Source organism: Aotus nancymaae, unplaced genomic scaffold (assembly GCF_030222135.1).
Source record: "Aotus nancymaae isolate 86718 unplaced genomic scaffold, 86718_ANA_hifiasm-v0.15.2.pri h1tg000009l, whole genome shotgun sequence".
Lineage (NCBI taxonomy): Eukaryota > Metazoa > Chordata > Mammalia > Primates > Aotidae > Aotus > Aotus nancymaae.
Window position 1 is genome coordinate 16,785,362 of NW_026988420.1, and position 13,941 is coordinate 16,799,302.

General features: G+C 44.0%; 1 long non-coding RNA gene across 2 annotated transcripts in view; it reads right to left on the reverse strand.

The window, feature by feature from the left end:
* The window catches only part of LOC135273862 (uncharacterized), a 56,478-nt gene extending 44,074 nt beyond the window's left edge, over nt 1-12,404 (reverse strand). For both annotated transcript variants that reach the window (XR_010341652.1, XR_010341651.1), the window contains exon 1: nt 12,265-12,404. This is a non-coding gene — a long non-coding RNA (uncharacterized LOC135273862). The remainder of the gene's footprint in view (nt 1-12,264) is intronic.
* Nucleotides 12,405-13,941: the final 1,537 nt, after the last annotated feature.

Sequence of the window (13,941 nt, forward strand, 5' to 3'; positions counted from 1 at the left end):
TCTGCCACTACCAAATACCGCCACTACCAAGTCCGCCAATACTGAGGCAGTTCACCCAGCAGCTGGGCAGAGCCTGCGGCAGCTCAGCAACGCCTCTGCTGGCAGACTGTGACTAGACTACTCTGTGCGGGGCAGGGCATCTCTGAAAAAAGGCAGCAGCACGTCAGGAACTTATAAATAAAGCCAACTTTCCTAGGCCAGAGCACCTGAGAAAGGAGGTGGTTATGAGTTCTGCTGCAGCAGACTTAAAGGTACCTGCCCAGCAGCTCTGCACAGAACAACGGAGCTCCCAGCACAGCACTTGAGTTCCTATAAGGGACAGACTGTCTCCTCAAGCAGCTCCCCAACCCTCATATACCCAAAGAGACACCTCAAAAAGGAGAGCTCAGGCCGACATCTGGTGGGTACTCTTCTGGGACGAAGATAACAGAAGAAACCAGCAGCAACCCTTACTGTTCAGCAGCCCCTGTGGGTGATCTCCAGCCAAGCAGGGTCTGGAGTAGACCTCCAGCAGCCCTGCAGCAGAGGGGCCTGACTGTTAGAAGGAAAACTAAGAAACAGAAAGAAATAGCTTCAACATCAACAAAAAGGATGTCCACTCAGAGACTCCATCCAAAAGTCACCAACTACAAACACCACAGGTAGATAAAGCCACTAAGATGGGAAGAAAGCAGTGCAAAAAGGATGAAAACACCAAAAACCAGAACGCCTCTCCTCCTCCAAGGGATCACAACTCCTCACCAGCTAGGGATCAAAAATGGATGGAGAATGAATCTGATGAACTGACAGAAACAGGCTTCAGAAGGTGAGTAATAACAAACTTCTCAGAGCTAAAAGAGCTAAAAGAACATGTGGTAACACAATGCAAAGAAACTAAGAACCTAGAAAAAAGGTTAGATGAGATACTAACTAGAATAAACAGCTTAGAGAAGAATATAAATGACTTGATGGAGTTGAAAAACACAGCATGAGAACTTCGTGAAGCATACACAAGTTTCAATAGCCAAATTGACCAAGCAAAAGAAAGGATAACAGAGATTGAAGATCAACTCAATGAAAAAAACGAGAAGGCAAGAATAGAGAAAAAAGAGTGAAAAGAAATGAACAAAGCCTCCAAGAAATATGGAATTATGTGAAAAGACCTAATCTATGTTTGATAGGTGTACCTGAATGTGACGGAGAAAATGAATCCAAGCTGGAAAATACTCTTCAGGATATTATCCAGGAGAACTTCCCCAACCTAGCAAGGCAGGCCACCATTCAAGTCCAGGAAATACAGAGACCACCACAAAGATATTCTTCAAGAAGAGCAAGCCCAAGGCACATAATTGTCAGATTCACCAGGGTTGAAATGAAGGAAAAAATGCTAAGGGCAGCCAGAGAGAAAGATTGGGTTACCCACAAAGGGAAGCCCATCAGACTCACAGCAGATCTCTCAGCAGAAACCCTACAAGCCAGAAGAGAGTAGGGGCCAATATTCAACATCCTTAAAGAAAGGAACTTTCAACCTAGAATTTCATATACAGCCAAATTAAGCTTCATAAGTGAAGGAGAAATAAAATCCTTTACAGTCAAGCAATTGCTGAGAGATTTTGTCACCATCAGGCCTGCTTACAAGAGCTCCTGAACAAGCTCTCCAAAAACTTAACAAATGGTAAAGACCATCGACACAATGAAGAAAATGCGTCAACTAATGGGTAAAACATCCAGCTAGCATCAAAAGGGCAGGATCAAATTCACACATAACAATATTAACCTTAAATATAAATGGTCTGAATGCCCCAATCAAAAGACACAGACTGGCAAATTGGATAAAAAGTCAAGACCCATCAGTGTGCTATATTCTGGAAACCCATCTCACACACAAGGATACACATAGGCTCAAAATAAAGGGATGGAGGAAGATTTGTCAAGCAAATGGAGAGCAAAAAAAAGCAGGAGTTGCAATCCTAGTATCTGATAAAATGGACTTTAAACCAGCAAAGATCAAAAGAGACAAAGAAAGGCATTACATAATGGTAAAAGGATCAATGCATCAAGAAGAGCTAATGATCCTAAACATATATGCACCCAATACAGGAGCACCCAGGTACATAAAGCAAGTTCTTAATGACCTACAAAGAGCTTAGACTCCCACACAATAATAGTGGGAGACTTTAACACTCCACTGTCAATTAATATTGACAGATCAATGAGACATAAAATTAACAAGGATATCCAGGACTTGAACTCAGATTTAGAATAAGCGGACCTAATAGATATCTAGAGAAATCTACACCCCAAATCCACAGAATATACATTATTCTCAGCACCACATTGCACCTACTCTAAAATTGATCACATAATTGGAAGTAAATCACTCCTCAGCAAATGCAAAAGAATGGAAATCGTAACAGTCTCTCAGACCACAGGGCAATCAAATTAGAACTCAGAATTAAGAAACTAACTCGGAACTGCACAACTTCATGGAAACTGAACAACCTGCTCCTGCATGTCGACTGGATAAACAATGAAATGAAGTCAGAAATAAAGATGTTCTTTGAAACCAACGAGAATGAAGACACAATGTACCAGAATCTCTGGGACACATTTAAAGCAGTGTCTAGAGGGAAACTTATAGCAATAAATGCCCACCAGAGAAGTGAGAAAAGATAGAAAATAGACACCCTATCATCAAAATTGAAAGAGCTAGAGGAGCAAGATAAAAAAAAACTCAAAAGCTAGCAGAAGACAAGAAATAACTAAGATCAGAGCAGAACTGAAGGAGACAGAGACAAAAAAACCTTCAAAAAATCAATAAATCCATGAGCTGGTTTTTTGAAAAGATCAACAAAATAGACTGCTAGCCAGATTAATAAAAAAGAAAAGGGAGAAGAGTCAAATAGATGCAATAAAAAGCGAAAAAGGAGATATCACCACTGATTCCACAGAAATACAAACTAATATCAGAGATTACTACAAACAACTCTATGCACATAAACCAGTAAACCTGGAAGAAATGGATAAATTCCTGGACACTTGCAAGCTCCCAAGCCTAAACCAGGAAGAAGTCAAAACCTTGAACAGACTATCAATAACAAGGGCTGAAGTTGAGGCAGCAATTAATAGCCTACCGACCAAAAAAGTCCAGGTCCAGACAGGTGCACAGCTGAATTCTACCAGATGTACAAAGAGGAGCTGGTATCATTCCTTCTGAAACTATTCCAAACAATACAAAAAGAGGGAATCCTTCCCAAATCATTTTATGAGACCAACATCATTCTGATACCAAAACCCAGCAAAGACTCAACAAAAAAAGAAAACTTCAGGCCAATATCTATGATGAACATAGATGCAAAAATCTTCAATAAAGTACTGGCAAACAGATTGCAACAGCACATCAAAAAGCTTATCCATCACGATCAAGTAGGCTTCATCCCGGGATGCAAGGCTGGTTCAACACACGCAAGTCTAAAAACGTAACCCACATAAACAGAACCAAAGACAAAAACCACATGATTATCTCAATAGATGCAGACAAGGCCTTTGACAAAATTCAACAGCCCTTTATGCTAAAAACTCTCAATAAACTAGGTATCAAAGGAACATATCTCAAAATAATAAAAGCTATTTATGACAAACCTACAGCCAATATCATACTGAATGGGCAAAAACTGGAAACATTCTCTTCGAAATTTGGCACTAGACGAGGATGCCCTCTCTCACCACTCCTATTCAATATAGTATTGGAAGTTCTAGCCAGAGTAATTAGGCAAGAAAAAAAAAGGGGTATTCAATTAGGAAAGAAGGAAGTCAAATTGTCTCTATTTGCAGACGACATGATTGTATATTTAGAAGACCCTATCATCTCAGCCCAAAATCTCCTTAAACTAATAAGCAGCTTCAGCAAAGTCTCAGGATACAAAATCAATGTGCAGAAATCCCAAGCATTTCTATACACCAATAACAGACTAACAGAGAGCCAAATCATGAGTGAACTCCCAGTCACAATTGCTACAAAGAGAATAAAATACCTAGGAATACAAGTAACAAAGGATGTAAAGGACCTCTTCAAGGAGAACTACAAACCACTGCTCAAGGAAATAAGAGAGGACACAAACAGATGGAGAAACATTCCATGCTCATGGTTAGGAAGAATCAATATCGTGAAAATGGCCATACTGCCCAAAGTAATTTACAGATTCAACACTATCCCCATCAAGCTACCAATGACCTTCTTCAAAGAACTGGAAAAAACCACCTTAAACTTCATATAGAACCAAAAGAGAGCCCGCATAGCCAAGACAATCCTAAGCAAAAAGAACAAAGCCAGAGGCATCACGCTACCTGATTTCAAACTATACTACATGGCTACAGTAATCAAAAAAGCATGGTACTGGTACCAAAACAGAGATACAGACCAATGGAACAGAACAGAGGCCGTGGAAGTAACGCCAAATATCTACAACCATCTGATCTTTAACAAACCTGACAAAAACAAGCAATGGGGAAAGGATTCCCTGTTTAATAAATGGTGTTGGGAAAACTGGCTAGCCATGTGCAGAAAGCTGAAACTGGACCCCTTCCTGACACCTTACACTAAAATTAACTCCAGATGGATTAAAGACTTAAACGTAAGAGCTAACACCTTAAAAACCCTAGAAGAAAACCTAGGCAAAACCATTCAGAACATAGGCATAGGCAAGGACTTCATGACTAAAACACCAAAAACATTGGCAGCAAAAGCCGAAATAGACAAATGGGACCTAATTAAACTCCAGAGCTTCTGTATGGCAAAAGAAACAATCATTAGAGTGAACCGGCAACCAACAGAATGGGAAAAAATTTTTGCAATCTACCCATCTGACAAAGGGCTAATATCGAGAATCTACAAAGAACTAAAACAGATTTACAAGAAAAAGCAAACAAACCCATCCAAAAGTGGGCAAAGGATACGAACACTTTTCAAAAGAAGACTGCATTAGCTATGATCATGCCACTGCACACTCCAGCCTGGGTGACAGAATGAGACCCTGTCTCAATTTTTTAATTAAAAAAACAGATGCAAAACAAAATGTAATCACTGCTATGCAGTAAAACAATGCTATTGCTTTCTCTTGCTGTTTCTATCAGAATGTTCAAGGAATAGTATATTTTCCATGATAGATATTTAATTTAAATGCTGATACTTGAATCTGGTTTAGAGAGTGCTAAACAGAATCTACTAAGGACCTATGCTTGTATATACCCAAGTATTCTGTAGTGAATTCTTGTAATTTTTTTGTTGCCTCAGCATCCCTCTTAAATATAAAGTGGACTTTCTGTTATCAGAAGTGGGTTCAGTCACCCTCAACAGTTTCCAGTTCACTTCCTCCCTGTTTCTCAATGTTACTGATCCCAATATCTGCCTTACACAACCTTCTCCTGGTGACTACTTCATTACAGGACATCTTGATATAACCTACTTGACTCACCCCACAGATCTCACATGGACTGTGTGGATGGATATATCAGTGACCACCTCTCTCAGCCACGGCATGACTCCACGGAACGCATGCCTGCTTGCATTCAACCCATCAATTAGACCTCCCCATAGGAAACCTGCTCAGGTAGCTCCTTACATCCCAATAAGACAGAGGTCCCTCCCTCTGTCTTGCTATTGCTCCCCACCCATCACAGTTATTCTGGATGGCTCCCCAATCCAGTTGGCCCTGTGAAGTGTGCTGCCCTCTTCTGTCTGGAATTAATAAAAAAAAAACTGCTTCAGATATTCCATGTGTTGTATACTGTGCTGCCTTCTCTGTGTTTCACCCAACTGAGTCACCCAAGCCTAACTCTCTTTCCAGTCAGTGCTCCCAGCTACTCAGGAGGCTGAGGTGAGAGGACTGCTTGACTCTTCTGTTCTTAGAGTAATATAGCTGTATTATTTTGAAATCCACTACTCCTGGTCACAACCAACATCATCTAAGCCCTGGGGGAACTCTGAAGGGAGGTAATCTTTTCATTATAAACACTGGTCAGCGCTATGTCTACAGGAAGTCATTATTATTTCCTCTTTGGTGCTGGATGCTACTTTTTTGTTAAACTATTTTTTTTTTTTTTGCCACAGTATCACTCTGTCACCCAGGGTGGAGTGCAGTGAGTGGCATCATCTTGGCTCATTACAACCACCACCTCCTAGGTTCAAGTGATTCTCCTGCCTCAGCCTCCTGAGTAGCTGGGATTACAGGCATGTGCCACCACATCTGGCTAATTAAACAAAATTTTTTACTTTTATTTTTTATTTTTTGAGACAGGGTCTCACTCTGGTTGCCAAGACTGGAGTGCAGTAGTATGATCTTGGCTCACTGCAGCCTCAACCTCCTGGGCTCAGGTGATCCTCCCACCTCAGCCTCCCCAGTAGCTGGGACTATAGGTGCATGCCACCATGCCTGGCTAATTTTTATAACTTTAGTAGAGACAGGGTTTTGCTGTGTTGGCCAGGTGAACTCCTGACCTCAGGTGATCTGCCTGCCTTGGCCTCCCAAAGTGCTGGGATTATAAGTGTGAGCCACCGCGCTTTTATACCATTAGCAAAACGCAGAGTACTGGAAGAGGCTGTCTGGACCAGATAGATTTGAGGAGTTGAAGGTCAGAAATATATGAGATTTCACCTTTCTTTTTTTTTGAGATGGAGTCTTGCTCTTAGCCCAGGCTGGAGTGCAGTGGTGTGATCTCGGCTCACTGCAACCTCCACCTCCCAGGTTTAAATGATTCTCCTGCCTCAGCTTCCCAAGTAGCTGGGATTACATGTATCTGCTAGCACACCTGGCTAATTTTTGTATTTTTAGTAGAGACAGGATTTCGCCATGTTGGCCAGGAGTGTCTCAAACTCCTGACCTCAGGTGATCCACTTGCCTCGGCTTCCCAAAGTGCTAGGATTACAGGTGTGAGCCACCGTGCCCAGCCATGTGAAATCATTTCAATAAAAATTCTAAACAGAACAAAAAGATTGAACTGAAACTGCCCTACAACATCCCTAGAACCTGCACTAGGGTTAGCGTCATGGGAACTGCCAGTGGTTATTGTTTACCATCTTCCTCTGGACCCAAGAGGAGCTCTTAAAGCTTCATAAAAATGTAAAAGAAGGCTTACAAAAAATATTTAAGAAATGCAACTTCCTAACTTTGACATTATACATAGTTGATTCCATCTGAAGTCTGAAAAGTGGAGTTGGGGGAGGAGCCATTAATACTAATTCTCAATTATTTCTTGGCAGATAAACCAACATTTCCAAAGAATCTAAAAACTGCTCTATCTCTTTTTTAAGCAAAAAGCAAGACAATCTCTGTGATCCCATCATTACTGTTCATTTCTTCCAGGAGAGGAATGACACACTCTGCCTTTAATTAACAAATTATCCCCAATTCTGAATTAGTGAAATATAATTTTATATGATTTTAGTATGATAAATTTAGAGTCATTCCCTCCCAGGTACAGCTGGGCTATGATAAAATGAGATCTGAGTTACATTAAAATAATTATTTCAAGAGAAGAGGTGACTCAGAATTTTTTAAGTGGATGTGTAATTTAGATAACCTAGATGCAGATAAGCTGAATAAAGCATTTAACTCAGCACATTAATATTTTAACTTGATCATCTTGAACAGTTCAGGCATCACAGGTTACTACAATACACATCTGCTGTATATGTGGGACAGTTAAATCTCCAACAGGGAGAAGGTGGGAGGCTAATGAATATGCAAATGCTAGCAACAACTGTCTCCCGTTCTCTGTGAGGGTAAGCTAACTTCCCATGTAATTTACTACAAACGACATGGTCACAGTACTCACTGTGTCCTCAAGTGAGAGAAGACTGTTCTGAACACCAGTGCCAACCATGGAGCCTGACACCTAGTGGGTTCTCAAAGATCTACCAAGTCCATAAAGCCATGGAGAAATGACAGAGATCATATTTCTCCACTTGCCTAGAAGTCACACTTCTGATCTTATTCTTCTTAAAAGACAAATAAAAACATTTTGTTTTTTTTTTTGAGACGGAGTCTCACTCTGACACCAGGCTGGAGTGCAGTGGTGCAATCTTGGCTTACTGCAACCTCCACCTCCCAGTTCAAGTGATTCTTCCACCGCAGCCTCCTGAGTAGCTGGGACTACAGGCGTACATACCATGCCCAGCTAATTTTGTATTTTTTTTTTTTAGTAGAGACGGGGTTTCACCATGTTGGTCAGGATGGTCTCAATCTCTTGACCTCGTGATCCGCCTGCTTTGGCCTCCCAAAGTGCTGGGATTACAGGTGTGAGCCACTGTGCCTCACCAAAAACATTCTTTAGGGTCGTGTGTGGTGGCTCGCGCCTGTAATCCCAACACTTTGGGAGGCCAAGGTGGACGGATCACAAGGTCAAGAAATGGAGACCATCCTGGCCAACATGGTGAAACCCTGTCTCTATTAAAAATATAAAAATTAGCTGGGCTTGGTGGTACGCACCTGTAATTCTAGCTACTCAGGAGGCTGAGGCAGGAGAATCACTTGAATCCAGGAGGCAGAGGTTGTAGTGAGCCATGATCACACCATTACACTCCAGCCTGGCGACAGAGCAAAACTCCGTCTCAGAAAAAAAAAAAAAAATTCTTTAGACGGTGTGGTGGCCAGCTAAGCATCTTATTCCACAGGAGAGGTACTCAGACTATGTCATACCTAACAATTTACCAAGGGTGATGGTTTGGCTTTTCAGTTTTTGACATAGAGTCGGTAAACCATGAGATATAGAGGAACTCTTTATCTATATATAGGGACAATGTCTCAGGGAAGGTAGGGACAGTGTCTCAGGGAAGGGACAGCTCTGAAAAAGAGGGCAGAGAGGTAAGAAGAGAGAAGCTGACTCCACGCCTCAGGACCAGGCCCACCCAAGCAGAGGTGAGACCCTCTCAGCCCTATGGAGGCCATCCATAAAGGTTCAGTTTAACAGGGCAGGGAAGTATACCATTTTCAAAAAACTCCAATCAAAAAAGGTTTGGGGTTGTTTTTAATTTTGGCATTTGAGAGGATAAACTTCAGTGATCTGAAACAACTACGCTAAACAAGGTACACTGCAACAGTAGACAAAGTAGTGACTTCATTGTTTTGGAGTTGTTGAATGACTAACTCTTAAGGTGGTACCAAGTGTCCCTTTAAGACTGTTTGACTTTTGGGATCCATGCTGCCTCATTTCAATAATTATCTAATTACCTAACTAAAGTTTTCAAATCCTCCTTCATCCTAGCTGTCTAGGGCTCTAGATCTCTTACAGCCACTGCAGATAGGGAAGTAAGAACTTCCTGGCACTTTGGAGTAGATGAGCTGGCTGAAAACCTGTGTGGTGAGGGAAATCTTGTTTAAAAGGAAAAGGAGAGACACCCAAAACAACACATTAGGGCTCCATCCACACCACCTCGGGCAGCAGCTGGCTCTGTGCTTACAGTCAATCACTTCCCTGGGTGGCCTTTGCCACAGAACACTACAAACACTCTGCTCCTATCAATGGCTGACAGCAAAACCACAAGGCCCAGAAAGTTCCACATCCAGAAAGCCAGGGTGGCAAATGCTCCAAACTAACCCTCACCTCGTGGCATGCTCCAGACCCATTTAGAGTACTAAAGCAGAGACGGCAACATCATCAGACGAGGGACCCAGGGACTATGGTCCTGCCCTGTCTTCACACCATCTGGCTGTGTAACCTTGAACAAATCTACCGCCCCTCTCTGGGCCTCTTTTCTACAAGATCTTCATTAGAGGGAATCCTACTTTCCATCTGCATTCCACAGGCTTCACAGTAGAACGGAGGTTTTTGTGTCACTAACGAGCAACTCCTCTGCCCAGCCCCCTCTCGCATCTTGCTCCTCCCCATCCTACACTGCCAGAAAAGGGGTTCATTGTCCTCAGAAGTTAGACTACCCATGGCAGCTCTACCTTAGTGAGGGGCGTCCCTGTGTTGCCAGCACAGTGAGAAATACCTGTCCAACAGTGATGGGAACAGTTAGGTGTCAGTACGGGTAAGGGCCCAATACATGTTCAAAACATGCCCTCCGGCAAATGCCTCACACACCAGGCCCCCAACCATACTGTTGCAATCTCTCTCTCTCAAACTAATTGTAAACTATAAATATGGTACCCAAATACCCATGTGCACGTAAGTAGGAAAAGGTCAACCTTTTAATTCTATCACAATAAACTCTAGATCTTTGCTAGACTGATTGAAGGTTACAAAATGTCAAAGGTGAGACTCTCTCATGTGGCCTAACACCTTCCTACTGCAGAGACAGAACTAAGCCCAAGAGCATTCACGTGCTGGTGAGAGGCGCCCAGGGGCAGGCAGATGGCTGCACCATTCTTTGGGTCAGCCTCCTCCCCAGTGCGGCGTGGGGGAGAAAATGGGGCACCGGGCCTGGGAGGCTGTAGCCTAAAGGCACACAGTGGGCAAGGGACTACTCGGTGGACCCCCACTGGCCTTCAGTTCTCCTGCTTCTGGGGCCAGGACACTCCTCATGGGCTCTGCCCTGAGAGAAGTGCCCTTACCCAGTGCTCCTTATCAGTGTCTGTGACGCGCTCTCTCTAGTCCTCCTCACTAGCATATCCTGGCCAGCCAACCTTTGGCTCATAGAAAAACACTTTGCTCTTCTCTGAACAACAATTTCTTTTTCACCATTGAGCAAACGACTGGGTGAGAGGTGACCACACTCATGACCATACTCATCTGTTGCTGGTGGTGGGTGGGTGGCATACTGGATAAGGAGCGCATTGGGCAACACCCGCTCTGGCCTCCCCAGTTCAGGGAGCTGCAACCACTATGAGAATCCTGTGGGAGGCCAGGGTAGTCCAGGGTTTCCCTTTGGGCAGTTAGCATTCCAACCACTCCTGCTACAGTCCTAAGACAAGAACTCTGGAGAACTAAATTACCACCATGCACTCACTTCCCATTCCACCACGTGCCTCAGCCTGAGGGTGCTGCTCCTCCTGCATATTCAAGCTGATCTTTCTAGGGAGTAGCCTGCACAGTGCCAGCACTGCCCCCTTATCACAGGCAGCACCTCCCTGTGCCGGGGGAGCCTTGGTCTGCCCTTGGGCTCGGGTCCCCAGGCTCAGGTCAGCTGACGTTCCCAGCAAATCCTACAACTTCTCCTTTCAAGGCTCGAAGACACAGTCCATTATCAGTCTCATTTTTAAGGACATTTCTAAGAGTGTCCTCCATTCTTTCCCAACACTAGTAAGGACAGTAAGTGGTGTTTCCCAGGAGGAACTGTATGGTGTTATTTTTGCACAAGAGCTCTGAAGACTGCCAGGCTGGAAGTGAAGAACCACACAGGGCTCACAGAAAAAGAGACAAGGGTTTATCTCTGAGCTGTTTTCCAGCTGTTCCAGGCACTTTCCACCCCTCAACCTGACTAATATGGTGTTAACAATAATGGACTCTACTATGTCTTCTGTCATGCTTTCAACAACACTACACTATCCATCAAATGGATTCATCCCAAAGGCAAAGCACATTGCTTCTAGGGGGAAAAAGGTAATACTTTATTTTCCTTTTCTTTTCTTGAGATGGAGTCTTGCTCTGTCACCCAGACTGGAGTGCAATGCCGCGTTCTTGGCTCACTGCAACTTCCGTCTCCTGGGTTAAAGGGTTTCTCCTGCCTTAGCCTCCCAAGTAGCTGGGATTACAGGCACCTGCCACCATGCCTGGCTAATTTTTAGTATTTTTCAGTAGAGACGGGGTTTCACCATGTTGGCCAGGCTGGTTTTGAACTCCTGACCACAGGTGATCTACCAGCCTCACCCTCCCAAAGTGCTGGGATTACAGGCATGAGCCACCACACTGCCGAAAGGTAATGTTTTCATACCACTTTCATTTGATCTCATTTAGAAGGTACTTTAGGAATAGAGAGGACTGGGTTTTCCCTGGGAAAAAGTTAGGCATCATTTAATGATGGGGACATGCTCTGAAAATGCGTCGTTACACAATTTCGTCATTGTGCTATTACAGAGCATACACACCTGACCCTAGATGGCATAGCCTACTCCACACCTAGGCTGTACGGTATGGCCTACTGCTCCTAGCCTACACACCTGTGCAGCATGTTACTGTACTGGGTACTGCAGGCAACTATAACACAGTGGTAAGTATTTGTGTATCTAAACATACCCAAACACAGAAAATGTAGAGTAAAAATATAGTAGTATAATCTCATGGGACCACCATCAGATACACCATCCATCACCGACAGAAACATGGTTATGTGGCACATGACGGTACCTGCAGCCCCTGCCATGAGGTCAATGGCAGCCTGGATAGCAGGACTGGACTTCATGTTTGCCCATTCTTCTGCTGGTCTCCGTGGAAGGCAGCTCTCTGGACCTTATGACAGGCACCACATATTCCTGGGGGAGGCAAGAGTTCACCATTAGTCCAAGTCTCTACAGCCTCCCATTCTCTAGGCCTGCGGACAAATTACTGAACCTATGCTTCTGGGAGTCATGAACTGGGATATACATTGCTCCAAAGGAGAAGGGCTCAGGGTATCAGTGCAGCTTAGCAATTGACTGCCCCCTAGAAAGCTCACACATCAAAAAGCTTCCCTGCGTATCAATGTTACAGCCACCAGCAGCACTTCAACCAACCTTTCTGAAAACTGTAAAAATGAATGCAAAACAAATAAGCCAACCACAGATGTACCAAACCACATCAGACTGGGTTTTCAGAGGCTTAAGTTGAGCCATCAATTGAATGGGCTCAGTTCTAAACTCAGAAAGCAGTCTGAGCTGGGTGCCTAAGGGAATGTCACAAGACATCCCTAGTAAGACCCTAGTAGGTCCGGGAAGGAACACTCAGGCAGCCAACGTGGGAGCTGCACCCCAGAATCACACAGGCCTTGGTGTGAATGCCTGCTCTACCTGTGGCTCCTTTGGCCTCTATAGCTGGAAGTCCTCATCTGAACAAGGTGAATAATAAAAATATTATATATTTTTATATATAATATAAAATATAGGTTGGGCGCGGTGGCTCACGTCTGTAATCCCAGCACTTTGGGAGGCTGAGGCGGGCAGATCACGAGGTCAAGAGATCGAGACCATCCTGGTCAACGTAGTGAAACCCCGTCTCTACTAAAAATACAAAACTTAGCCCTGCGTGATGGCGTGCGCCTCTAGTCCCAGCTACTCGGGAGGCTGAGGCAGGAAAATTGCTTGAACCCCGGAAGCGGAGATTGCAGTGAGCTGAGATCGTGCCACTGCACTCCAGCCTGGCGCCTGGTGACAGAGCGAGACTCTGTCTCAAATAAAAAAATAAAAATAAAAATAAATAAAAAATAAAAATATTATAAAACAAAAGCAGTCACAAATAGCCACATGGGACTGATGGGATGCTCCACTGTGTACAGCATCACGTGTTCTTAGAACAAGGCGCTGCACGGAGCACCAAACATCTTCTGTCACCACCGTCCACTAGCCCTTCAACTGTAAAGGTGCACAGGAGTCACCTGGGGGCTTTGCTAAATAGAATGCAGCTTCCAATTCAATAGCCTCAGATGGGACCAGATATTCGGCCTGTCTTGATGAGCTCCCAAGTGAAGCAGACAATGCCAGTCCAGACTCACACTTTGAAATACAATACCTGGGCCATTGTGTCCAAATCCGCTTGATAACCTGGAGCACTTTTTTTTTTTTTTTGAGACAGTCTGCCTCTGTCGCCCAAGCTGGAGTGCAGTGGCCACGGTCTCGGCTCACTGCAACCACCACCTTCCGGGTTCAAGCGAATTCTCCTGCCTCAACCTCCCGAGTAGCTGAGATTACAGGTGCATGCCACTGCACCAGGCTAATTTTTGTATTTTTAGTAGAGACGGAGTTTTCACCAGGTTGGCCAGGCTGGAACTCCTGACCTTCAGTGATCCGCCACCTCAGCCTCTCAAGGTACTCAGATTACAAGTGTGAGCCA